Genomic DNA, 26,868 nt, shown 5'->3' with positions numbered 1-26,868 from the left:
GGATTTGTTTCATATTTTATCCAATTCCATGACTTGACAAGTAATATTTTTTAATTCATATCATTTTATGAGCACCTACTATTTACTAGGTACTATGTTAAATACTTTATAAATGATACCTGAGTTTATCCTTAAAATAATCCTATGAGGGTAGATTTTATTATTTCCATCTTGTATTTGAAGAATCTGAGGATAAGAAAGATTGTGACTTGATCAACTAACTTTTTCACACATCTATGTAACTCCAAAATTCGTTTTCTTAACCACCACTCATGGTCTGTTATGTGTTTAGACCACTTGAAAGTCTCCCATTCTGGTTCCATTGTCTGAATTACTCTGACCCAAAGGCACTGATTTATACTAAATTTTGCATGACCAGTCTTAAGTGGATTAGCGTGGTACTTGGACACCTCTCTGTCCCTGAGTGCAGTGGGCTTTACTTAATTCTTTTTATCTTTTTGGGCCACTGTTTCTTCATTTTTTTTATTAGCAATTTGCATGAGATGTTTGCTAAATTGCTTAAGACTGTAAAATCCTGTAAGTCCCTTATTTTGAAAAACTCAAAAACAGAGGTTGCTTAGAGTCTACTAAGATTTTAGAGACCCATGGGATACATGCCTGGATTTCACGTCTCAACTAAAATTATTTGCAAAATATGATGCATGTATGTACATTTTTCTGGGAATACAACTCATAGCTTCCATCAGATTCTCATAGTTTTGTACACCTCACCCTTCACCCAAAAGACTGACAACTATAGCTCTAGAAGTATTTTTGCATGAAGTAATGAACTACAGTGCTTCATGCAATCCTATCCTTAGTAGTTTAGTCATCTTTAACAAAGGTATTCTTGTTCATTAAAAGTAATTTTTTGAGTTAAGGTTACCTTTTGGCTACATAAACCTATAATATTTTCTGTTGTAGTAGCCAACTGATATACCTCTTGGTTATTTTATCACTTAAAAATAAATCCATTAGGGCCAGCCTGGTGTTGTATTGGTTAAGTTTGTACACTTCACTTTGGTGGCCCGGGGTTCGCTGGTTCAGATCCTGGGCACAGACCTACTCACCACTCATCAAGCCATGCTGACGTAGTTGTATATTTTAGTTGTAGGTCCTTCTAGTTGTGGCATGTGGGATGCCTCCTCAACATGGCCTGATGGGCAGTGCCATGTCCGCACCCAGGATCCAAACTGGCGAAACCCTGTGCCACTGAAGCTGAGCGCATGAACTTAACCACTCGGCCACGGGGCCGGCCCCCAAGAATGCTCAGTTTTACAGTGTGATTCAAATGACCTTCACTGATATATATATTCCTCACTTCACATCTTCCTATAGAAAACGAATATTTGAGTTCCATTTCTAAGGAACAAAAGGAAGCAATGACATAATGCCTAGAGCTGGAGCCAGTTAAACTGGATTTGTGCTTTTTCTTTTCATAATGTAACACATTTATTCTAGTCTTGAATCCCTTTTTATCAATCTCCTGCTTTATTCCAGCAGCAAATCTTATAATTTTGAACCTTGCTTTAGTATGGAAGATACAAAGATGAATAAGAATGCCCTTTTCAAAGTATTTGCAATGTCTTTGTGAATGTGAAAGACAAAATGATAAAAAGCCAGGTAATAGTGTCATTTTCGGATAAGAAGCTTTGAGAGGTTTGATAAATTACTCAGGGTCAAAAGCTCTTAGATAGTCAAACTGGGATTCAAACTCAGATTTGACTCCAAACCCCATTTACCTTCCACTTGTCCTAATGCCCCTCATTTTATTTAGGTTTAGTTGTTGTACAACTGCTGATTTCTGAAGTTGAGGATCAGGACCCTGTATATTTAATTTAAGAAATCTTTCTGATAAAGTAAAAGGAGAGGAAAGCATTCTCTATTCCCCTAAAGTTTAGGAGATTAGAGAAGGGAACTAATATCTGTAGAGCACTCAGGGTGTTCGAGACACTGGTATAACAGGGCCTTAACAGGAGCTAGCTCATTTAATTCAGAATAACCGGGTGACATACTTGGTATTATCCCTGTTTTAAAAATGAGGAGACTAAAGCTCACAGAAGTAAGTAAATTGCCCAAGATCACATAGCTAGTAAGTAACAAAAGCAGAATTAAAACCGTTTATTGGGAAACGTTAGATAGGGTTTACATCATGCTTATTGACTTAAAGTTGAATATCACACAAACCAGACGAATAGCTGGTACACTTTGATCCGGGCTCCTTTTGCTATTAGTGTCATTTGTAAATATTCTTAATTGGACTGTTAGAGTTAAGTCATCTTCAAAATAATAATTGTCTCCAAAATAATACTTACATCTTCTTAATAAGCCTTTCCTTGTAACAAGTTTGAAAAGATAATTGTTTAAGCTGTGGTGAAGAGAGATTTTAAATTCACAAAATAGTTAATGACATCGTATGATAGAAGGGACTTTCAGGGGAATCAGATCTGGGTCCTTCCTACTCCCAACTTTCCTACTGACTCGTGTGATCTACACAAATCTCTTAGCCTGCCGTTGGACTCATTTTGTAAGATGAGAAGGTTGAGTTAACTGTTCCGTAAGTGTCTCTCTCTTTTTTTTTTAAGTACGCTTTTTGGTGAGGAAGACTGGCTCTGTGCTAACATCTGTTGCCAATCTTCCTCTTTTTTTCCCTCTCCAAAGCACCAGTACATCATTGTATATCCTAGTTGTAGGTCATTTAGTTCTTCTTTGTGAGTTGTTGCCACGGCATGGCTTGATGAGTGGTGTGTAGGTCTGCGCCCAGAATCTGAACTGACAAACCCCGGGCTGCTGAAGCAGAGTGTGTGAACTTCACTCAGCCATGGGGCTGGCCCCCCCTAAGTCTCTTACAATTATAAAATTCTCTCATAAGTAAGTAAATTTTTTGTGTGCTTCAAATGTAAATATCGAAGAATTTTTAGAGATGGAAAGAACTTGAGAGATCACCTAACTGAATTTTCCCATATGACAGATGAAGAAACTGAGACCCTCACATGTGTATGACACTTTAAATATTCAAAGCTCTTTCACATACATCAATCTCTTACAAGCCTCACCACAATCTTGTGGATTAAATGTTGTCATCATCCTTATGCAGATGAGCAAATTGAATTTGTCCAAGGTGACATAGCTGGGCCTAGACTAAGTGACTCTCAACGTAAAGTTTACCGTATTTTCTTGCTTTAGTGGGATTAAATACATCCTTGTGATGAAGTCCTATTGTTTGAGAAACGGAGAATTCAGTGATTTGTGAAACAAATCCAAGCAGGAGAAATAAACATTTCCCAGTATGAAAATAGTTATGACTCCAGTGTAAATAGCAGAAATAAAGACAGAAAGAGGTAGCAAAAATTAGGATGTACAAGTTGAATTAATCTTTGTTTTCATGTATTCCTGGATTAAGAGTAAGCAGAATTGACTTTTAGTATTTTGTGTTTATCAATGGTGTACTATTTGAGTTGCTTTATCTTTAACAAAATAATTTAAAGAGATACTATACTTCATAGTAAATTACTTATAAATTGTAGCTGATGTAAGGAGAACGTAAGACAGTTAATTCAAAAGGATGTCCTAAAAAAGAAATGAACAAATAATTGTGGGAAGCTAAGCTTTACACAAAATTATTTAATTGACTTTAGTGATGGAAGTTTTCTATTTCTGCTCTGCAGTTGTGAAGATATTGCTTAGAAATATTACTTGTCTCCATGCCAGTGATCTTGCTGTGCAGAACAACAAATTGCTTTATCTTGGTAACTTTCTGTAAACAATATATATTTTTTTAATTGGAAAGAAAATTATCTCAAAACTAGTATATGGATGTCAGCAGTTCGGTGTTTTTTTACAGTTTTGGTCCCCAAATTGTCCTTTCTTTAAAAGCAGCTGATTTTCTAGATTATGGTATGATGGTGCTTTCTCTCTGGATATGAAAATTTGACCAATAATAAATTTTTTCTCTTTTTTTACATTAAAGTATTTTTAAAATTATAAACTATATCTATTCTATAGAACTAATAAATGGAAGGAGGATCTTCCATATGGTTCTAATCAAATAAGGGAAACAGTAAAGGATGGAGTAGGGGTAGAATAAGATTTGGAAGCAATACTGTAAGATTTGACTTAAATTAGAGAAGAAAAATGTTCTACCTGAAGGTTTTTTTCCTTAAGAGTCCTTTTAGAGATTCTCTTGCCTGGTTGCTGATGTTTTTTCCACATGCCCTTCCCCATAGAGCTCTGCCTAGCAGCCTGCTCCCATTCTCCAGCCATCACAGATCCATGGAATTCAGGGAAACAGCATTTGAGGAAGACTTGAATAGGCTGGTCTTTAATTCTCAGTTTTGTATCTGGCCTCAGAACATGTGCAAGGATTTTTTTCAGCCACTACTTTAAGGTTCTTTAAAGGGAAAGATGAAAAAGCCACTGCACAGTAGCTGATATTTAGTTTTTGTTTTGACATAACTCAGGAGCCGGACTCCTAGAAGCTTTAAACACACCTGATATAACAGTTTCATTAATTTGTACCTATTATAATACGACTGTGTCTTGCTTACCCAGACTATAGTGAGTTTTAAGGACTACTATTAGCTTCTCAGTGGCCAGCTGTGATTTAGTGTTCTTAATAAAGTTATGATATTTAGCTGAGGGCTTAGAATTTTTTAAAGGTAGCTAGGCTTTTTCCTGTGATTTTTGAATTTCCCACGTTTGGCTGTAGGGTTGTAGAGCCAGGCTTCCAGGCTGTGTCTCATTCATTTAAAAACATACCCTCAGTACATTTGTGGGCCATGTGATTCAGAAGATATTAAGCCTTTTAATTTTTTAAACTGATGATTTCTGTAAAGAATTTTTTTTCAGTCTTGTTGACAAATCCAGAAACAGTAAATTACTTTGTGAAGAGATTGAGCCAATACTGAGTTGCTTTTTTCTATGGAATTTATTTTCTGTGCCAGGGTACTTTCTAAGAATGAGATCAGTTCTTAATAGATGTATGGAAATTTGAGGAGCTCTCAGATCCTTTTTGATGTTGTGTTCAGTAAATCTGAGCGTGGCAGTGAGGGAAATGCAGAGATCTTGATTTGCGTGTGTATGTGTAGGTGTATGTGTGCATGTGTGATCTAAACACCAAGGAATTGCAATAAATTTAGATTTTCAGCTTCCTTCTCAAAGTTTAACATGTCTGTGGAGTTATAATGAGGAAATATTGATTCATTTTCCAAATGTATTGCTATTTAACAATTATATGTAGCTCAGGACTTCATTTTATATCTTAGAATGTATTTTAAGGAATTAAGTGAGTTGATTCATATTTAAAAACCCAGAAATGTAGGTGACAGAGGAGAGTTACAGAATCTGTCGGCCTACATTTGTGAGATCAGTCCATCTGTAGTTGCCTGGTGATTGGAATTTATCAGAGAAAGAGAATATCAAGCAAGTATAGTGAATTGAATATTTGTTGGCATATATATGTGCCATCTTTATTTTTCTTATTTCTCAAAGTGAGAAGATTGGATGATTTTGAGAAGTATTCCAAAATTATTCTGCTGGATGAAATTGAGAGTATTGTTGAAATAATCATTTGCTCCCTGGTCTTATTTCTTTTATGAAAACCATCTCCAAAAAACTTGAAATCAAAGGCCATTAATTGCAACCAGGTTTTTCTATGAACACTGATTTTGAAATTAAAATTGTATAAACTCCCTTGCTGGCTTTCCTCATGCTTATATATAAATAGAACATTTCAGTACAAGATTTGGTAGTCTGAAATGTTGCTAGTCTGCAGGTCTTCTACAAGAGCTGTGAAAAACTGCAAAAGATTTGGGGAACTCTAGATTTTTCATACAGGGTGAAAAAAAAAAGGACTTTATTACATTGAATGAAGCCATTAAAAATGACATATTTTCTCTTCTCCAGTAGTGCCAATTCCATATGTTTTATAAAATTAGAAAGAACAGGCATCATTTTGCTATCATGAATGTTAGTTCACAGACTTTTTAATAGCAAAATATAGAGAAGGTCTCATTTGATAAAGAGAATAGAAATCTTGTATAGCCCTTATAGTCTGAAACGTGGTTTTTCCAAATAGGGAAGAATGCTATCTAAAGATCATCTACTCAAAGCTGGTAACTCAGGTCAAATGTTCAGAGCCCATAAAAAGATCACATAAAACCAGTAGCAGAGAAATATTGAAAGCTAGCCCCTACTGTCTGAAGCAAGATTATAGAACCACTTGAGTGCACAGAAATATTTTGTGTTCCTTATTAATTCTTAGATAATAAAAATTTAACAGAAGCATGGAATAGAAATAGATTTTAGAATGGGAAGAGACTTTAGAGATCACTTATCTCATTTTACAAAGTGAAACCAAGGGTCAGAGGTTAAATTACTTACTCAGCGTCAACTAGGTAGTGACAGTAGTAGGACTAGAATACTCTTTTTTTCTCATTCATCAAATAATTGAAGAGGGAACTTGAAAAATTGTGATGGGAAATGATTTTTATTATTATTGTTTTTAAATTTTATATAGAGTAAAATTGACTTTTTTATTAATTATGTGAGCTTTAACATACGTACAGATTTGTGTAAACTATCGCTATGAAAGGGATGTAGGTAATCCCATCACCCCAGAAAACTCCTTCAGGCTGTCCCTTTTTGTTCAGAGCCTCTCCCTACACTTAACCCCTGGCAATACTGATCTATACTGTATCACTTTAGTTTTGCCTATTCCAGAATGTCATATTAATGGAACTATTCACTATGAACTCTTTTGTGCATGGCTTCTTTCTCTCAGCTTAATATTTTTGAGATTCACCTGTGTTGCAGTATAAATGGTTCATTCTTTTTTTCATTGCTGAATAGTATTCCATTGCACGACTGTATAACTATTTGTTTAGTCATTCACCTGTTGATGAAGATTTGAGTTGTTTCCAGGTTTTAGCTATTATGAATAAAGCTTCTGTGATTGTTTTTTTCCAGAGAAAAGGAAAATGTTTACTTATATATCATAGAGATCTTGATAGTGAGCTCCTAATGTATTCACAAAGTTAAATCACTTTTTACTTTAAAATAATTATAGATTCCCAGGAAGTTGCAAAGATAGCACAGAGAGATCCCATGTACCATTCACCCAGTTTCCCATATTAGTTACATCTTATGTAACTATAGAATAATATCAGAACCAAGAAATTGACGTTGGTATAAAGTGAGTATATAGTTCTTTGGCATTTTATCACGTGTGTAGATTCATGTAACTGAGACTGCAATCTCACCACAAAGATTTCCCTACTTTTCCCCCTTTATAGTCACACACACACACACACACACACACCCTCCTCTCCACCATCCATCACTCCTGGCAACCCCTAATCTGTTCTCAATCTCTATAATTTTGTCATTTCGAGAATGTTATGTAAATAGAATCACATAATATGTAACCTTTGAGATTGAATTTTTCATTCAGAATAATACCCTTGAGATCCATCCAAGTTGTAGTGTATATCCATAGCTCATTCCTTTTTATTGCTGATATAGTATTGCATGGTATAGATTTACCACAGTTTATTTAACCATCACTTATTGTAGGGCATTTAGTTGTTTCCAGTTTTGTGCTATTGCTAATAAAGGTAATTATTGATAAGTTAGGACATAAGTCTGCCATTTTATTTTTTGTTTTTTTGTTTGTTCCCTCTATTTTTCATTTCTTTTCTTTTTCCTGCTTTCCTGTGGGTTACTTGAATACTTTTTAGAATTCCATGTTGATTTGCTACAGTTTTTAAATGTATCTCTTGGTGTAACTTTTTTATCATTACTCTAGATATTATATTATATATTCATAACATATCACAGCCTCCTGTACCAGAGTACTGCTGGCGCTGCTGCATTTTACTACTTGTAAAATGTAGAAATCTTACCTTCTTTTATGTCCCTTTATCCTCTCCCATTTAATTGTCTTGTTATTTTACTGTGTAGCTATATATATGTATATTATATGCATGTGTATACGTATATTTTATATGTAATTGTTTTAAATATTTCCTTTACATACACCATGAACTATATCAGACACTAGTATTTTGCTTCACAGTTAAATATAATTTGGAAGACTCAAGAGGAGAAGGACTCTATTTATCCATAGTTTTACTCTTTCTGGCCTTCTTCCTGATGTTCCAAGATTGCGTCTTTTTTCATTTCCTTTCTGTTTAGAGACTTGCGTTATCCATTCTTTTAGGGCAAGTCTGCTAGCAATAAATTCTCTTAGTTTTCCTTTATCTAAAAATATCTTGATATTCTCTTCATTCTTCAAGGATATTGTTGCTGGATGAAGAATTCTGGGTTGACAGTTATTTTTCTTTCAGCATTTGAAAAATATTGTGCCAGGTCCTTTTGGCCTCTAGGTTTTTTGGTGAGAAATCCACTGACATTCACATTGGTTTTTCCTTATAGGCAAAGATATTTTTTCTCTCCTGCTGCTTTCAAAATTTTTTCATTGTCTTCATTGTTCAGCATTTTGACTGGGAATGTGTCTTAGTGTGGATTTCCTTGGGTTTATACTGTTTGAAGTTTGTTCAGCTTCTTGAATCTGTAGATTTATGTCTTTCCCAAATTTGGGAACTTTCCAACCATAATTTTTCAAATACTTCTTCAGCCCTGCCCCCTTTTCTCCTCTATTTCCAAGACTTCGATGACATACATGTTAGATCTTTCGTTATAGTTTCACAGATCCCTGAGGCTCTGTTCATTTGTATTGTCTTTCTTTAATGTTCAGATTAGGTAACTTCTACTCTTTTATCTTTTAGTTCACTGATTCTTTCTTCTGTTCTCTCCATTCTGCTGTTGAGCTTATCCATTTGGCTTTTTATTTCAGTTATTGTAATTTCAGTTCTGTAATTTCATTCTTTATATCTTCTATTTCTTTGCTAAGACTTTCTGTTTCTTTACTTAGGCTTTCTATTTTTCATTTATTTCCAGTGTGTTAGTAATTGCTCATTGAAGCATTTTTATCATGGCTACATTGAAATCCTTTTCAGATAATTCTTAAAATATATCACCTTGGTATTGGCATCCATTGTGTGTCTTTTCTCATTCAAATGGAGGTTTTCTTGATTCTTGGTATGATGAGTGGTTTTCAATTAAAACCTGGACATTTGGAGTATTATATCAATGAATCTTTGCATTTTATTTCAATCTTCTGTTTTAGTAGGCCTCTTTTGATACTGCCCTGGCAAGGTAAAGATGCTACCTTGTTACTGCCAGATAGGAGTACAAGTGCAAGGTCCCACTCACCCTCCATTGATATCCAGGGAGACTCTCCTGTTACTTCTGGGCAGAAGTGGGAGTTCCAGCTCCCCACTAGGCCTCCAATGACACCAGTCCTACTGAGTCAATACCTAGGAGTGGAATTAGGTTATATTGTAAGTCTTGTTTAACTTTGAAAGAAGCCACCAAACTTTTTTAAAGTGGTGGTAAAATTTTACATTCCCACAGCAGTGTATGTGTATTTCAGATGCTCAACATTAGTGTCATCTATAGAACTTTCTGCAGTAATGAAAATATTTCATATCTGTACTGTTTAATATTGTAGCCACTAGCAACATGTGGCTATTGAGCACATGAAATATGGCTAGTACATCTGGGAACTGAATTTTTATTTTATTCAATTTATCAATTTAAATTTAAATGGCTACATGTAGCTAGTGGCTACTCTACTGGATGATGAATCAGTGCAGCTCTACATTGTTGCCAATATTTAGGCCCACAGCTCTATATCCTCACCAATATTTAGAATTGTCAGTCTTTCTAATTTTAGCCATTCAGTGAATGTGAAATGACATCTCATTGTGGTTTTAATTATTTCATCTATTTATTGGCCACTTAATTTTTATAATGATGTTTTTAAAACAGAAGTTTTTAATTTTGCTAAAGTACGGTTTATCAGGTGGCTGTGTTTTTTTATAGTTCATGCTTTTGAATCTTTGCCTATCCTAAGGTCATAAAATTTTTTCCTATATTTTCTACTTGAAGATTTATAGTTTTACATTTTACTCTTAGGGTTTAGAGTGTATTTTGAGTTAGTTTTTGTACATATACAAAATTCTGTGAGGTAAAAGCAAAATTCATTTTCATTCCATATGAATATCCAGTTGTTTCAGCAAAATTTGTTGAAAATATTTTCTTCCTATGTTGAATTATCTTGGCACCTTTGAAAATCAATTGACTACTTATAAGTTTATTTTTGGATTCTCTTTTCTGTTCCATTTTTCTATATATTTATCCTTGGGCTATTAGGAAACTGTCTTGATTGCTGTAGCTTAATAATAACTCTAGAAATCAGGTGTTGTAAGTATTCCTGCTTTGTTCTTCATTTTCAAAATTATTTTGAATATTCTGTTCACTTGGGTTTTCCTATACATTTTAGAATCAGCTTGTACATTTCTCCAAAAGCCCCCGAGATTTCAATGTGGATTGTATTGAATGTATAGGATCAATTTGCAGAGAATTTCCATATTAATAATATTGACTCTTCAATACATGAATATATCTCTTATTTCAGTTTTCTTTGTCTTAGGGTTTTATAGCTTTTATTTTACAGATCTTAATGTATTTTATGTTTTTAATGCTATTATAAATGATATTTGAAAGTTTTAAAATTTCTAGCTGTTTGTTGATAGATATATAAATATGATGGATATATGTATATTGACCTTGTATTCTGTAATATTGCTAAAATTGCTTAGTAGTTTTAGTATTTGTATTGTAGATTCCTTAGGATTTTCTATATCAACAATCATGTCTTCTGTAAGTAAAGACATTTTAACTTCTTCCTTTCCCATCTTTATTCTTTTTCTTGCCTCATTACACTAGCTATGAAGCCCACTGTAATGCTGAATAGAACATTTATTACTTATTATTATCAGTATTTTACAGATGCCCTTTATCATTAAGGTAGTTCTTTTCTATTCTGAGTTTTCTGAAGTTTTGTTATTAATGAGTGTTGAAATTTGTTGAATATTTTTTTCTCTACCTGTTGAGATGATCTTATTGTTTTTCTCCTTCATTCTGTTAATATGGTTGAAAACATTGGTTTTTTTAAAATACGTAAAATCGACCTTGCATTTCTTCTTGTATATTGCTGAATTTGACTTGCTATTTTGTTAAAGATTTTTGCATCTATGTTTATGAGAGATATTGGTGTGTGGTTTTCTTGTAATGTCTTTTTCTGGTTTTGGAATCATAGTAATGCTGGTCCTATAAAATCAGTTGGGAAATGTTCCCTCCTCTACTTTCTGGAAGAATTTACATAGGATTGGTATTACTTCTGTCGTTATGTGTTTGATAAGAATTTCAACAGTGAAGTATTTGGGGACTGGAGTTTTCTTTGTGGGAACATTTTTAATTACAAGTTCAATTTCTTTAATCAGTATAGGACTATTCAAGTTATCTGTTACTTCCTGAGTCGGTGTTGGTAATCTGTGTCTTTTAAGGAATTTGTCTATTTCATCTTAGCTGTCAAATTTATTGGCATAAAGTCATTCATAAGGTTCTCTTATTCTTTTAATGTCTGTAGAATCTTTAGTCTCTTATACTTTGAATGTCTGTAGAATCTTTAGTAATGTTTCCCCCTTTATTCCTGCTATTGATTTCTGTCTTCTCTCATTCTGTCTAGCTAGAGGTCTGTGAACTTCACTCGTTTTTTCTTTTCAAAGAACCTGTTTTTGGTTTCACTGACCTTTCTCTACTTTTCAGTTGTCTATATTATTGTTTCTATTATTTTTTATTTTATTATTGTCTTCTTATTTGATTTAATTTGTTCTTCTTTTTCCTAACTTCTTATGGTAGAAGTTTAGATAATTGATTTTAGGCCTTTCCCTCTAACATAAGCATAGAAAACTACAAACTTACTCAAAGCACCTTTTTTAGCTGCATCCCAATAATTTTGATAGGTTGAGTTTTCATTTTTATTCATTTCAAGATATTTTCCAATTTCCCTTGTGATTTCTTATTTCCCCCTTGGCTTATTTTAGGAGTATGTTGTTTAATTTCTAAAGGTTTGGGAATTTTCCAGATATCTTTCTGTTATTGATTTCTAATTTAATTCCGTTGTGATAAAGGAATGTACTTTTAATTTGTTAAGACTTATTCCTGGTTCAGCAGACGGTCTGTCTCAGTAAATGTTTCATGGTCAGTATAAAAATTTATATTTTGCTGTTGTTGGTTGGGATGTTCTGTAAATATCAGTTCAGCTGAGAGTGCTCTTCAAGTCCTCCTTGTCTTGGCTGCACATTCAGTGCACCTGTTCTTTCAGTTACTGCGAGAGGAATGCTGATGAAGTTGTGTCCTTGTTTGTTTCTCCCGTCAGCTCTGTCAGTTTTTGCTGAATGTATTTTGTAGTTCTGGTATTATGTACATACACATTTGGAATTACTCCATCTTCTAAATGAATTGATCCCTTGATCATTATGAAATATCCCTCATTATCTTTGATAATATTTTTTGTTTGTCTTCTATCTTGTCTTATATAAATTTGGCTATTCTAGCTTTCTTAAGATTTTGGTTTGCATGGTATATCTTCTATCCTTTTACTTTTACCCTATTTCCTTATTTTGGTGTGGGATTCTCATAGATAGCATGTATTTGGTCTTGCTTTTTTATGTGTCTTTTAATTGGAGTATTTGGACAATTTATATTTAATGTTGTTGAGTTTAAATCTACCGTCTTACTATTTATTTTCTATTAATCCTTCCTATGAATTAATTATGCTTCTGGATTCCATTTAATCTTTTCTGTTGACTTATTGCCCTATTGGCTTATTCTTTGTGCTACCTCTTTGTTTGTTTATTTATTTTATTGGTGGCTCTAGGATTTACGTATGCTTTTTTAACTTATTAAATTCTATCAATAATATTATACCACTTCTCATATAATGTAAAGTCTTTACAACAATATTCTTCCATTGTCTCACAGTGATTTTTTTTCTCTCTGAACTTCATTTTGGATAGATTATGTTGCTGTGTCTTCAGATTTACTAGTCTCTTTTTTCTGTAGTGCATAAACTACTGCTTATCACATCTGGTGAAATTTTCACTTCAAATATTATGTATATATTTTGTCTCTAGAAGTTCTGTTTGGCTCTTTTTGAAAATCCCTCATTTCTCTCTTCACTATGTGCCTGTTTTCCTTTACGTTCCTGAATATGGAACATACTTATAATATCCTTTCAATGTCTTTGCTTATTAATTCCATCGTGTCTGTCATTTCTAGATCTATTTCTCTCTCTGTTGACAGATATTTTTCTGGTTATAGGTCACATTTTCTTGCTTCTTTGTAAATACAGTAATTTTTGATTAAATGGCAGATATTTGTAAATTTTGCATGTTGAGTTCTGATTTTGTGGTATTCCTTTAAAAGTATTGGACTTTTCCTGACAGGGATTTTAAATCGCATGTTAGTTTGATTCTTTCTAGCTCCTTTCACGTGGGTCTAGAGTAGTTTTTAATTCTAGGGCTACTTTCCCCTGCTTTTGTGGTGTGGCCCTTCTGGGGACACTACTAATTGCCTTGTATATTCAGTGAGGTTTTTCCCTTCTTGCCAGAGGGAATTTGTTGAAATCTTGGCCCCATGTCAGCTCTGAGAATCCTTTGTCTTACAACTCCCTGGTAACTTTCTTTCCTTAGAAGTTCTTCTTGGCTGATCTCAAGAAATTTTACCCTTCTCATGTACAGGTTTTTATTTAGCTAAATACTGAAGGGAACCCTCATTTAACTTGCTGGAACTCTGTCCTCTCTGGAACTCTGCACCATAAATTCTAGCCTACCTTGGCTTCCTGGCACTTTTTCCTCTGTCTCCTCAAATCAACAAGATTACCAGGGTCTATTTGGGTTCTTCCTCCTGTACTGGAGTGGTAAATTCCTTCCTGCCTGAGAGCCTTGGGTGATGGTAGGGCTCACTTTGTTTCTGTTTTCACGGGGATCACAGTCCTACACTGCCTGTGTCTGAAAATAGTCCTTTCCTATGTGTTATACTGTGTTCTAGTTGTTTGCAGTGGGAAGATTATTCCGAAACTGTTTATTCCCTCAACGCCAGAAGCAGAAGTTAAATCATTCTAGAATGAGTTTGAATGTTAATACGTTAAAAAAATCTCGAAGATCTCAACAATTATTTTTTACCTGACATTTAATCATTGATTAACTTTTTCTCAGTTTTATTATGAATGATCTTGTGTTGACTGTAGGAAGTGTTATTTACTTTTCAATGCAAAGAGTCCAGTAAAAACTTTAAATCAGAAAGTGACCAAAAGAAAATGATTTATCATACCTAATAAATTTCACAAATCAGGAAAATGGATTTTTGAGTGTATAAAAATTCTCTCAATATTATGGGATAGTCATGTTAAATATAAAATTATTACTTAATGTTTCATTAGAAACGTGACATACTAATATACTCATGGGTAAGGACTAAAATGAACCATTTGATCTAGTATTTTAAAATATAAATTCTGGTTTTTTAGAGTATAACCATGTTTAGTATACTTTATATCAGGAACTAACAAACATTATCTGTAAAGGGCCAGATAGAGTATATTTTAGAGTTTATGGGCCACACAGTCCCTGTCACAGCAATTCCACTCTGCCTTTGTAGTACAAAAGCAGCCATAGAAAATACATTAGAAAATAAGCTGGCTGTGTTCTGATTAAACTTTATTTATAGACAAGGAAGTTTGAATTTCATGTAATTTAATGTCTCAAAATATTCTTCTTCTTTTGATTCTTTTTTCCAACTGTTTAAAAATGTAAAAACTATGCTTACCTTGCAGGCCATATGTAAATTGGTGGCTGGTCGGATTTGGCCTATGGGTCATATAGATTGACAATCCCTGCTCTATGTGAGTAAAGAGCTCCCACATAAGCTGTAGGATTCATGTTGGACTGTTGTGTTTTAATTCTAAGTGACATTTTTATTTGAACTATTCCCTACTATTAAATTAAGTAGCAAAGTAAATCAGATGACACAATACTGAGCCTATAGGGCTTTGACAGATTTTGTAATGTCAGAGGTTCTATCAGAGGTTCCTTAGCCAGTTGGAAATTGGGGCTAATGTCTAATTTATCTTACTTCCCAACTGGCTCCTTTTCTCTTTTTGATTATGCAAAGTTAAATTCCTTCCTTCCTATTTTGTTTCTGTGTGCCTATCTTATTAATGTTCCAAAATTGGTACATATGTCTGTATTCTGAATTTACTTATTTTGTAATGAAGTTGCCCTGGTACTCATAAACAAAAAGTTCTCAACAACATTATTTCATTTTAAACTTCATGCTATTCTCACTTGTAAGATCTAGGGATTTTTTTTTCTCCTTAGTTCACAATTTTGAGACTATAGGCTCTTTGCTTCATTACTTTTACTTCTATAATGTCTTCCACATAACCCTGTTAGCCAGTTAGAACACAAAATATATTCCAAAGTGTATTCTCTTAATTCTACCTGATATAGTTTAGCTTACTGGTCAGGCCCCTCTTAGAATGCTCAGAATTTTTCTAATATCTGCAGCAGTATTGATATATACAGTCTATGATTTTGTTTGGTGTTATGTCCACACAGTTAATTCAAGCTGCACTTTAGAAGAATGATTATGTAGTTCATATTCTATAATCAGAAGTATATTTTCCTTCCTTAAGTTATACAGCTGAAGTTGTTCTTTGACAGTAGGCAAAATCCAGTGCCATGGAAGTTCTACAAGAGAGGACTTGGGTTTAGGTAGACACTGCTGTGGCATCAGTGAGTGGGTAGTGACATAGCTGCATATAGGCATACACTCAGGGAATACTTTTCCTGCCTGCATATCTTCATGATGTTTTCCCAACACATTGTTATACCATCCAGAAGAAAAAACAGAGAAGCAACTTACTTCTTTTTATATGCAGAGAGAGAAGAGCCCTTTGATTTCAAACATAAAATAAAAATAAGGATTGATTCGGACAGAAGCCATGACGTAATAGAAAGTCAGCACCCAAAGAGAATTTGCATAGTTAGTAAAAACGTTAGAATCTTTTTTTTTCCTTTTTCTCCCCAAAGCCCCCCAGTACGTAGTTGTATAGTCTTCGTTGTGGGTCCTTCTAGTTGTGGCATGTGGGACGCCGCCTCAGTGTGGCTCGATGAGCAGTGCCATGTCTGCGCCCAGGATTCGAACCAACGAAACACTGGGCTGCCTGCAGCGGAGTGCGCGAACTTAACCACTCGGCCACGGGGCCAGCCCAAAAACGTTAGAATTTTAAATAGTTGTCATTACATAGGAATTATTGAATAGGTTTAAAATCTGGCCAGTTTTCACATACTTTTTGAGGAGTGTTGTACTCAAGAGATTTTTCTCACAAATTCCTATTTTATTGTTTTGATAATTTAGAAACTTTATTTCATAAGCATTATAAGGTCGTTTCTATCTCATGACATATATGCCCTATGTCTAGAACATTCTTCTAAATCTTTCCATATCTGGCTCGTTTCATTCAGTTTCAACTTGAGTATCATCTCTTCAGGGGGCCTTCTTTCATGCACTGTCTAAAACAGCATCTCTTCCTTCTCAATCTCTAATACCTAATTTTATTTTCTTCAAAATTTATCACCATCTGAAATTAGTTTGTTTATATACTTATTTGTTTCTTTCTGTACTACACTGTAAACTGTATGAGAGGAGAGGCCTTGCCTTTCTTATTATCTCTCTATCTCTACTACTTAGAACATTGCCTTTCATATAGTAGGCCCTAAGTATATAATTTGTATGTGGTTGGAAGGATAAATAAGGAAAGTATGTCTAATGCATGATTTGTAGAAATATGATATGCTAAATGTATTGTGAATCACCTAGAAGGAATACGAGTAATTTACCCAAATATATTTCACCACAGAACTACTTTTTCTTCAAGCATTTAGCTGTATTAGACTTCCACAGGAGACATTTTGGAAATGTAGTAGGGTCTATTGATACATTTAAGTTTTTCTTTTTATTTTGTAATAATTTCAAAATGTGTACCCAAGTTATAAGAATAGTTTTTCTAAGATAATTTTTCCTGAATCATTTGAGAGTAAGTTGCTGACATTATATTCCATCACCTCTGAATACTTTAGAGTGTATTTCCTACAAACAAAGACATTCTTCCACATAGCTAGGATAGAATAATCACAATCAGGAATTCAACGTTGGTAGGTTACTACCATCTAACCCACAGCCCTGTTCAAGTCATGACAGTTGTTCTGGAATTCATTGGTGAAAATCCCCAGAAAGGAGAGAGGCACAGAGTAGAGAGCCTCAAAATCTGCGTAGGTATTCCTTTCAATTCTTTGGCTGACCCCTGAGTTCACATGTGTTGAGGAGACTTCACAGAGCCTAGTGGAAAGTAACAGGTGACATGCGAAGTTGTTGAGGTAATATTGTTGATCAAATTTGAAGGTTGAGTCCTACCAAACACGTCAGGATTCTGTTGAAATCTCAGAAGAGATCTGTCTGAGAAGTAGACTATTCAAGGCCTAAGGGATTTGTTCTAGGACTGAGGGCAAAACTGAAACATATCCTTCCTAACAAACTGTAAAACCAAGCATCTGGAGGTTCAAGATGATCAGCCAGTATTTAACTGCCTAGTAGAAGAAAAATCAACGCACTTCAAAGGAAGATAACAACAGACAGAGTTTCTATAGCATATCATCCATTTTGTCCAGTGTATAATAAAAAAATATTGATCATGTGAAGAAACAGGAAAATATTACCCTTAGTTAAGAGAAAAAGGAACCAATCCAGATGTTAGAGTCAGGAGACAATAACTTTAAATTAGCTATAATAAATATGGGCAAAAAAGTGAAGAAAGAGGGGACATAATAAATATAGACTATCTTTGCAAAGAGAAGTAGAAACTATTTTTCTTTTTTTTGAGGAAGGTTAGTCCTGAGCTAACATCCACCGCCAATCTTCCTCTGTTTGCTGAGGAAGATTGGCCCTGAGCTAACATCTGTGCCCATCTTCCTCTACTTTATATGTGGGATGCCTGCCACATAATGGCTTGATAAGCAGTGCATATGTCCACACCTGGCATCCAAACTGGCGAACCCCAGGCCACCGAAGCAGAGCCCACAAACTTAACTGCCACATCACCAGGCCAGCCCCAGTAGGAACTATTTTCTTTTTTAAATAGGAATTGTAAAACTGGAAATATAATACCTGAAGTGAAAAATTTACTGGATCGACCTAACAAGAGATGACAGATGGCAGAAGAAAGGGCCAGTAAACTTGATGACAGATCAGCAGAAATTATCCTACTTGAAGAACAAAGAGGAAAAAGATTTTAAAAAAGAATAACGGAACCTCAGTGACCAGTGAAGTTACAAGCAGTCAAACTTATGTATATTGAAATCCCAGAAGGAAAAGAGAGAAAATGGGACAGAAAAAATCTTTTTAAGAAATAATGGCTAAAAACTTATCAAATTTAGCAAAAAACTAACTTAGAGAGCCAAAAAACTCAGTGAACCCCAAGAAGAATAAAAGCAAAGAAAACCAAATCTAGACACTAATATAGTCATACTCCTGAAAACCAGTGATAAAGAGAAAATCTTGAAAACAGCCAGGAACAAAAAGAAACATTATGTATATCGTAACAATAATACTAATGACAGTTGACATCAGAATAATCAAAGCCAAAAAACTATAGAATGACATCCTTAAAGAACTATAAGAAAAAGTAAAAAACTTTCAACTCAGAATTCTATATCCAATGAAACTCTCATTCAAAAATGATATGTGAAGGTAAAATAAGACTATTTCAGATAAACAAAAACAGATAATCCATTGTCAGCAGACCTGCAGTATAAGAAATAATAAAGAAGAGTTTTTAAGCTGAAAGAGAATGATGTCAAATGGAAACTCAGTTCTACAAGAAGAAATGAAAACCACCAAGAATGATAAATATAAAAGGTTTATCTTTTTATTCTCGTGTTGCTTTCTTTAAAAGAAAGCTGACTTCTTAAAGCAAAAGTTAAACCATTTTATTGTGGGGTTTCATAGTATATGCTGAGATACAACGTATGACAACATTAGCAAAAAGGATATGATAGTAAATGGAATCACACCATTGCAAGGTTTTTATGCTTTGTGTGATGTTCATTATTAACTTTAAGTAGACTGTGATAATTTGAGCATGCATATTATAATCCTGAGTGTCACCCTCCCTCAATATAAAGAAATATAGAGCAATTAATGTAAAACATTAAAAATATTTGATTAACTGTAATTAAGGCAGGGAAGGTAGAACAGAAACAAAGCAAAAAACAGCAGAAAACAACAAAAATAGAAAACAAACAGCAAAGTGGCTGTTTTGAACCCAGTCGTTTCAATAGTTGCATTGAATGTTGATGGGCTAAAGTTTCCAACTAAGAGTGAGAGATTTTCAGACCAGATGAAAACATAAGACCCAACTATATCCTGTTGACAAATTCCACATTTAAAACGTGATGATTTTGGGCCAGCCCCATGGACAAATGGGTAAGTTCAAGTGTTCCACCTTGGCGGCCCAGGGTTGGCCAGTTCAGATCCTGGGCACGGACCTACACACCACTCATTAAGCCATGCTGTGGTGGCACCCTACATAGAAGAACTGGAATGACGTACCATTAGGGTATACAACTATGTTTATATAGTTGGGGCTTTTGGGAGGAAAAACAATGAGGAAGATTGGCAACAGCTGTTAGCTCAGGGCCAATCTTCCAAAAAAAATAAGTGAAGATTTGATTAAACACTTTATGTGTTTTTATCTCTTACGTCATTGGGTAAGCTTTCAATGGCTATATTTTGATAGAATACCTACATGTCCAAGAATAAAGTATTCAGAAAAACAATCTTGGAAGCTGAGAGGAAAGGAATGCAGGATGGATTATAGGAGGATAATAGAACACCACCGTAGGAGAGAATAAGGGAGAGTAATGGGTTCTCATTTCAGTTTTGCCACTAGCCGTACACCTACCCTTGGGAAATCACTTCACTTCTCTATCACTATGTACTTTTCTGGGTTACCAATATTTGTATACCCATATGTTCAATTTTTTTCATATTCAAATTTCAAAATAAAATTGGCATAAATTGCATTCTTCTTCTCTAAAGACATAATGGAAATAAGACTAAGTAATTGTGCCACTGTTTATGTGATCCCTGGGCATCACCATTTCATATATATATATATGGTAATAATTCTCCTATATACTGCTTAACGCTGTTATGTATCACATGATGTGATGGATATAAACACTGTAAGAAAATTGGGTGTTGTTTTTATCATGAATAATTCGGCAATGTTGGAGTTAGGTGTTGTTTGCTACATAAACAAAAACTTCCTTTTTAGAATTAAACGTTTTCTTAAATATTTGTAGAGTATGCCACTTTATGAATATATGAATATATATTTTTATTTTATTGAGGTCATAATTGTTTATAACATTGTGATATTTCAGTTGTACATTATTATTTGTCAGTCACCATATAAATGTGCCCCTTAACCCCTCTGCCTCCAACCCACTTTCCCTCTGGTAACCACTAAACTGAACAACTTTCTTTTTAAAATGTTTTTCTGTTGTCTTAAAATTTACTGAAAGGTTCAGTTCTATAAGATGTAAGCACAATCAGGAGTCTTTTAAAAGTAATTGCATTTATCTTTCACTTTCTACTTAACTCTTCCAGTTATTTTCTTTGTATTTGATGTTATAGAGAAAACAAATTAGAGGTTGGGCCATTTTGAACATACATATAATAGATACCCAAGAGTCAGAAATAGGAATTTATTAATTTAATTTTAGGTGATATTTTATGTACCAAATTATAAATATATTTCATACTTGAGCCTCAAGTAAAACTGCAGAGTGTTTAGAGAAATTTTTGCCTTTAGAGATATCTACTTTCATATTCTGCTTTCATATCAAAGTTGGTCATTGTGACTTTGAGAATTGGATTTTTATAAAGGTAAAGTAGGGTTTAATATTTCTCATTCGATTAATGCTCATATTTCTAGCCCCCAAAAAAGCGTACAAAGACAATCAATTGAACTCTTAGCGAGTCTCAAGTGCATCAGGGCTAGTTTGATTCTTAGAAGTTACTTGATTCTTAGGTGTGACATGGATAGTCTTTGAGTGTGTGAGATTCTATCCATGCCTCCACCTGACTAAGGAAGTTACTCCTTAAATAAGTAAGACTAATTATAACTGTCAAGTGAGGGTGAAATTAAGAATATCATAAAGGAAAGAAAAATATCCAACATATTTAAAACTAGTTTACTCTCCAGTTTAGCGCTATTTTATTTTACTTTTTTCTTTTGCAGTAAACGTTCCTATCTTCAGAAAATAAGTTAAGGAATGAGAGGCAAGGAAGAAAGGACATTCATCTTGGAAGAACCCAAAGCACTTTCAAATTTTAAAGGAATGTAATGATAGCTGCTAAAACCACCTTTGTCACCATAATGGATGAAGTTCTTCAAATTTAACCGGTAACCAGAATTCTTGGCTCATGTTACATTTCCACCAAGAGCTTTAGATGACTTTGAAAGGTTTCTTTCTTTTCTTTTTTTTGATTTATTTTTTTTGTTTTATTGAGGTCATATTGACTTATAATATTGTGTGATTTCAGGTGTACATTATTGTGTATCATGTTCTGTGTAGACTGCATCGTGCTCACCACCAGTAGTCTAGTTTTTATCCATCATTATACATATGTGCCCCTTTACCCCTTTTGCCCACCCCGCTACTGCCTTCCCTTTGGTAACCAATAATCTGTTCTCCTTATTCATGTGGTTTTTTATCTTCCATGTATGAGTGAAATCATATGGTGTTTGTCTTTCTCTGTCTGGCATATTTTGCTTAACATAATACCCTCAAGGTCAATCCATGGGGCTGGCCCAGTGGCATGGTGGTTAAGTTTGTGCACTCCACTTTGGCAGCCCAGAGTTCACAGGTTCAGATCCCTGGTGCAGACCTAGCACCACTTGTCAAGCCATACTGTGGTGGCATCCCACATAAAATAGAGGAAGATCTACACAGATGTTAGCTCAGCAACAATCCTCCTCAAGCAAAAAGAGGAAGATTGGCAACAGATGAGAGGTCAGGGCCAGTCTTCCTCACCAAAAAGAAAAAAAAGGGAAAAAGGTCCATCCATGTTGTTGCAAATGGCACGATTTTGTCTTTTTTTATGGCTGAGTAGTATTCCATTGTATATATAGATATATATATCTATATATACACACACATACCACATCTTCTTTATCTGTTCATCAGTTGATGGACACTTGGGTTACTTCCAAGTCTTGGCTGTTGTGACTAATGCTGCAATGAACATAGGGGTGCATAAGTCTCTTTCAATTGTTGATTTCAAGTTCTTAGGTAAATACACAGTAGTGGGATAGCTGGGTCATATGGTATTTCTACTTTTAATTTTTTGAGAAATCTCCGTAATATTTTCCATAGTGGCTACACCAGTTTGCATTCCCACCAGCAGTGTATGAGGCTTCCCTTTTCTCCACATCCTCTCCAACACTTAGTATTTTTCGTCTTGTTAATTATAGCCATTCTCATGGGTATGAGGTTTTGATTTGCATTTCCCTAGTAATTAGTTATGTTGAACATCTTTTCATGTGCCTGTTGGCTATCTATATATCTTCTTTGGAAATATATCTGTTTACATTGTCTGCCCATTTTTCGCTCTGGTTGTTTGTCTTCTTGTTGTTGAGTTGTTTGAGTCCTTTATATATTTTGGAAGTTAACCCCTTGTCAGATATATGATTTAAAAATGTTTCCTCCCAGTTGGTGGGTTGTCTTTTCATTTTGCTCATGGTTTCCTTTGCCTTGCAGAAGCTTTTTAATCTGATACAGTTCCGTTAGTTAATTTTTTTGTTTGTTTCCCTTGCCTTAGTAAACATGAAATGAATAAAAGATGCTGCTAAGACCAGTGTCAAACAGTGTACTGCCTATATTTTCTTCTAGGAGTTTGATGGTTTCAGGTCTTACCTTCAAGTCTTTAATAAGTTTTGAGTTAGTTTTTGTGTATGGTACAAGATAATGGTCTACTTTCCTTGTTTTGCATGTGGCTGTCCAGTTTTCCCAAAACCATTTATTGAAGAGACTTTCCTTTCTCCATTGTTATGTTCTTGGCTCTTTTGTCAAAGCTTAGCTGTCTGTAGATGTGTGGTTTTATTTCTGGGCTTTCAGTTTTGTTCCATCTCTGTGTCTGTTTTTGTACCAGTACTGTGCTGTTTTGATTACTGTAGCTTTGTAGTATATGTTGAAGTTAGGGATTGTGATGCCTCCAGTTCTTCTTTTTTTCTCAGAATTGCTTTGGCTATGCAGGGTCTTTTGTTGTTCCATATAAATTTTAGGATTCTTTGTTCTATCTCCATGAAGAATGTCCTTGGGATTCTGATTGAGATTGCATTGAATCTGTTTATTGCTTTAGGTAGTGTGGACTTTTTAACTATGTTTATTCTTCTAATCCATGAGCATGGAATGTCTTTCCATTGCTTTATGTTGTCATCAGTTTCTTTCAACAATGTCTTATAGTTTCCAGTGTATAGGTCTTTCACTTCCTTGGTTAAATTTATTGCTTGATGTTTTATTCTTTTTATGGTGATTGTAAATGGCGTTGTAGTCTTGACTTCTCTTTCTGCTAGTTTGTTATTGCTGTATAGAAATGCAGATCATTCTTTAGGTTGATTTTGTACTTTACAACGTTGCTGTAGTTGTTGATTATTTCTAATAGCTTTCTGGTGGATTCTTTAGAGTTTTCTATATAGAATCATGTCATCCACAATAGTGAGAGTTTTACTTCTTCCTTTACAATTTGAATATCTTTTATTTCTTTTTCTTGCCTAATTGTGCTGGCTAAAACCTCCAGTACAGTGTTGAATAGGAATGGTGAGAGTGGGCACCCTTGTCTTGTTCCTGTTCTCAGAAGGGTGGCTTTCAGTTTTTCACCACTAAGTATGGTGTTGACTGTGAGTTTGTCATACACGGCCTTTATGTTAAGGTACTTTCCTTCTATACCCATTTTATTGAGAATTTTTGTCTTAAATGGATGTTGGATCTTGTCAAATGCTTTCTCTGCATCTACTGAGATCATCATGTGATTTTTTTTATCCCTCATTTTGTTAAAGTGGTGTTTCTCATTGATTGATTTGTTGATGTTGAACCATCCCTGCATCCTTGGTATAAATCCCACTTGATCATGGTGTATGATCCTTTTAAAGTATTGCTGTATTCGATTTGCCAATATTTTGTTGAGGGGTTTGACCTCTATGTTCATCAGCAATATTGACCTGTAATTTTCCTTCTTTGTGTTGTCCTTGTCTGGTTTTTGTATCAGGGTAATGTTGGTCTCATAGAAAGAGTTAAGAAGCGTTCTGTCATCTTCAGTTTTTTGGAATAGTTTGAGAAGGATAGGTATTAAATATTCTTTGAATATTTGGTAGAATTCTCCAGAGAAGCCATCCTGTTCTGGACTTTTGTTTTTGGGAGGTTTTTGCTTACTGTTTCAATCTCTTTACTTGTGATTGGTCTATTCAGATTCTCTGTTTTTTCGTGATTCAGTTTTGGGAACTTGTATGGGTCTTAGAATTTATCCATTTCTTCTAGGTTCTCCAATTTGTTAGCATATAGTTTTTCATAGTATTCTCTTATAATCCTTTGTATTCTGTGGTATCCATTGTAATTTCTCCTCTTTCGTTTTTAATTTTATTTATTTGAGCATTCTCTCTGTTTTTCTTAGTCTGGCTGAGGGTTCGTCAGTTTTGTTTATCTTCTCAAAGAACCAGCTGTTAGCTTCATTGATCCTTTCTATTGTTTTTTTTTAGCCTCTATTTCATTTTTTTCTGCTCTAATTTTTATTATTTCCCTTCTGCTGACTTTGAGCTTTTTTTATTCTTCTTTTTCTAGTTCTGTTAGGTGTAGAACACAGATTAAAATTATTTATTTGAGATTTTTCTTCTTTGTTGAGATAGGCCTGTATTGTGATAAATTTCCCTGTTAGCACCATGTTTGCTGCACCCCACGTGAGTTGGTATGTTGTGTTTTCATTTTTCTTTGTCTCCAGGTGTTTTTCTATTTCTCCTTTAATTTCCTCATTGATACAGAGGTGGTTCAGTAGCATGTTTAGTCTCCACATATTTGTGGCTTTCTCAGCCTTTTTCTTGTAGCTGATTTCTAGTTTCATAGCATTGTGGTTAGAAAAGATGCTTGATGTGATTTAAATCTCCTGAAATTTATGGAGACTTGCCTTGTTTCCCAACATATGGTTGATCTTTGAGAATGTTCCATGGGTACTTGAGAAGAATGTGTATTCTGCTGTTTTTGGATGGAGTGTTATAAATATCTATTAAGTCCATTTATTCTAGTATTTCATTTAAGGCCACTGTTTCCTTTCTGACTTTCTGTCTGTATGATCTGTCCATTGATGTAACTGGGGTGTTGAGGTCCCGTACTGTTATTGTGTTGCTTTTGATTTCTCCCTTTTTGTCTGTTAATAGTTCCTTTATAGACTTTGTTGCTCCTGTGTTAAGTGCATATATATTCATAAGTGTTATGTCCTCTTGGTGGAATGTCCCTTTTATCATTATATACTGCCCCTCTTTGTCTCTCATTGTCATTTTTATCTTGACATTTGCTTTGTCTCTTTTAATGTGGCAACATCTGCTTTCTTTTGCTTGCCATTTTCTTGGAGTATTGTCTTTCATTCCTTCACTCTGAGTCTCTGTTTGTCTTTAGAGCTGAGATGCATTTTCGGGTCTTGTTTCTTAATCCATCCAGCTACTCCGTGTCTTTTCATCAGAGAATTCAATCCATTTATATTTAGAATGATTATTAGCAGGCTTTATACTGCCATTTTATCTCTTGTTTTCCAGTTCTTGTATATTTTTATTGTTTCTTTTTCATTGTATTTCTGACTGCTATTTCAGTTTGGTGGTTTTCTGTGATGGTTTTCTCTTTATTTATGATTTGTGGCTCTGCTCTGATCTTTTGGTTTTGTGGTTACTATGCGATTGGTATAAAAGATCTCATAGATGAGATAGTCCATTGTCTAATAGCCTGTTATCTCCATTAGCATTGGCAGATTCCATCTCATTCCTCTTTCCTTTCTGAGTTTTTGTTGTCACAAATTGTGCTTTTCTTTGTTGTGAGTTTGTGACTAGATTGAAGTGTTTATAGTTTTTTTATGCTTTTGTTCCTTTTGTCTTTTATGTTATAATTAAGTATTTACTAACCTATTCTGATAAAGAGCTGCATTTTTCTGATTCTATCTCTCCATTTATTTCCTTGCTGAAGGTTTTGTAAACCTTTGCTTTTTAGTTTCAGATGGGAGGGCTCCTTTCAACATTTCTTCTAAGGCAGGCCTAGTGCAATGAATTTTCTCAGCTTTTGTTTATCTGGGAATGCTTTTATTTCTCCATTGTATCTGAAGGATATTTTCACTGAATAGAGTATTCTTGGCTGACAGTTTTTGTCTTTCAGTATTTTGAGTATATCATTCCATTGTCTCCTAGCCTGTAAGATTTCTGCTGAGAAATCTGCTGATAGCCTGATGGGGATCCTTTGGAGTTTTGCTGCCTTGCTGCCCTTAATATTTTTTCTTCATCATTGACTTTTGCCAGTTTTAATATTAACTGCCTTGGAGAGGGTCTTTTTGCATTGATGTAATTAGGAGTCCTATTGGCTTCATGTACCTGTAAGTCCACTGCCTTCCCCAGGTATGAGAAGTTCTCAACTGATATTTCTTTGAACAAGCTCTCTGCTCTTTTCACTCTCTCTTCACCCTCTGGAATACCTATAATCATTATGTTGCTTTTCCTAATTGAGTCAGATATTTCTCGAAGAA

At 34.4% G+C, this 26,868-nt stretch overlaps 1 protein-coding gene across 12 annotated transcripts in view; it reads left to right on the top strand.

Moving 5' to 3' along the window:
* PEAK1 (pseudopodium enriched atypical kinase 1) overlaps positions 1-26,868 on the top strand; it is a 296,021-nt gene that overhangs the window by 111,944 nt on the left and 157,209 nt on the right. For 9 of the 12 annotated variants that reach the window (XM_070573619.1, XM_070573625.1, XM_070573639.1 and 6 more), the window contains one exon: positions 21,335-21,499. The exons of 2 other annotated variants lie outside the window; for them this stretch is intronic. The gene's annotated coding sequence lies outside the window, so the exon portion shown is untranslated. Of the gene's footprint in view, positions 1-14,802; positions 14,873-21,334; positions 21,500-26,868 lie in introns of those variants that run through there. One more of the 12 variants, XM_070573670.1, reaches the window with a different exon arrangement.

This window comes from Equus przewalskii, chromosome 1 (genome assembly GCF_037783145.1).
Source record: "Equus przewalskii isolate Varuska chromosome 1, EquPr2, whole genome shotgun sequence".
Taxonomy (NCBI): domain Eukaryota; kingdom Metazoa; phylum Chordata; class Mammalia; order Perissodactyla; family Equidae; genus Equus; species Equus przewalskii.
Note: the sequence above shows the minus strand (reverse complement) of the source record. Positions and strands in the feature narration are given on the sequence as shown.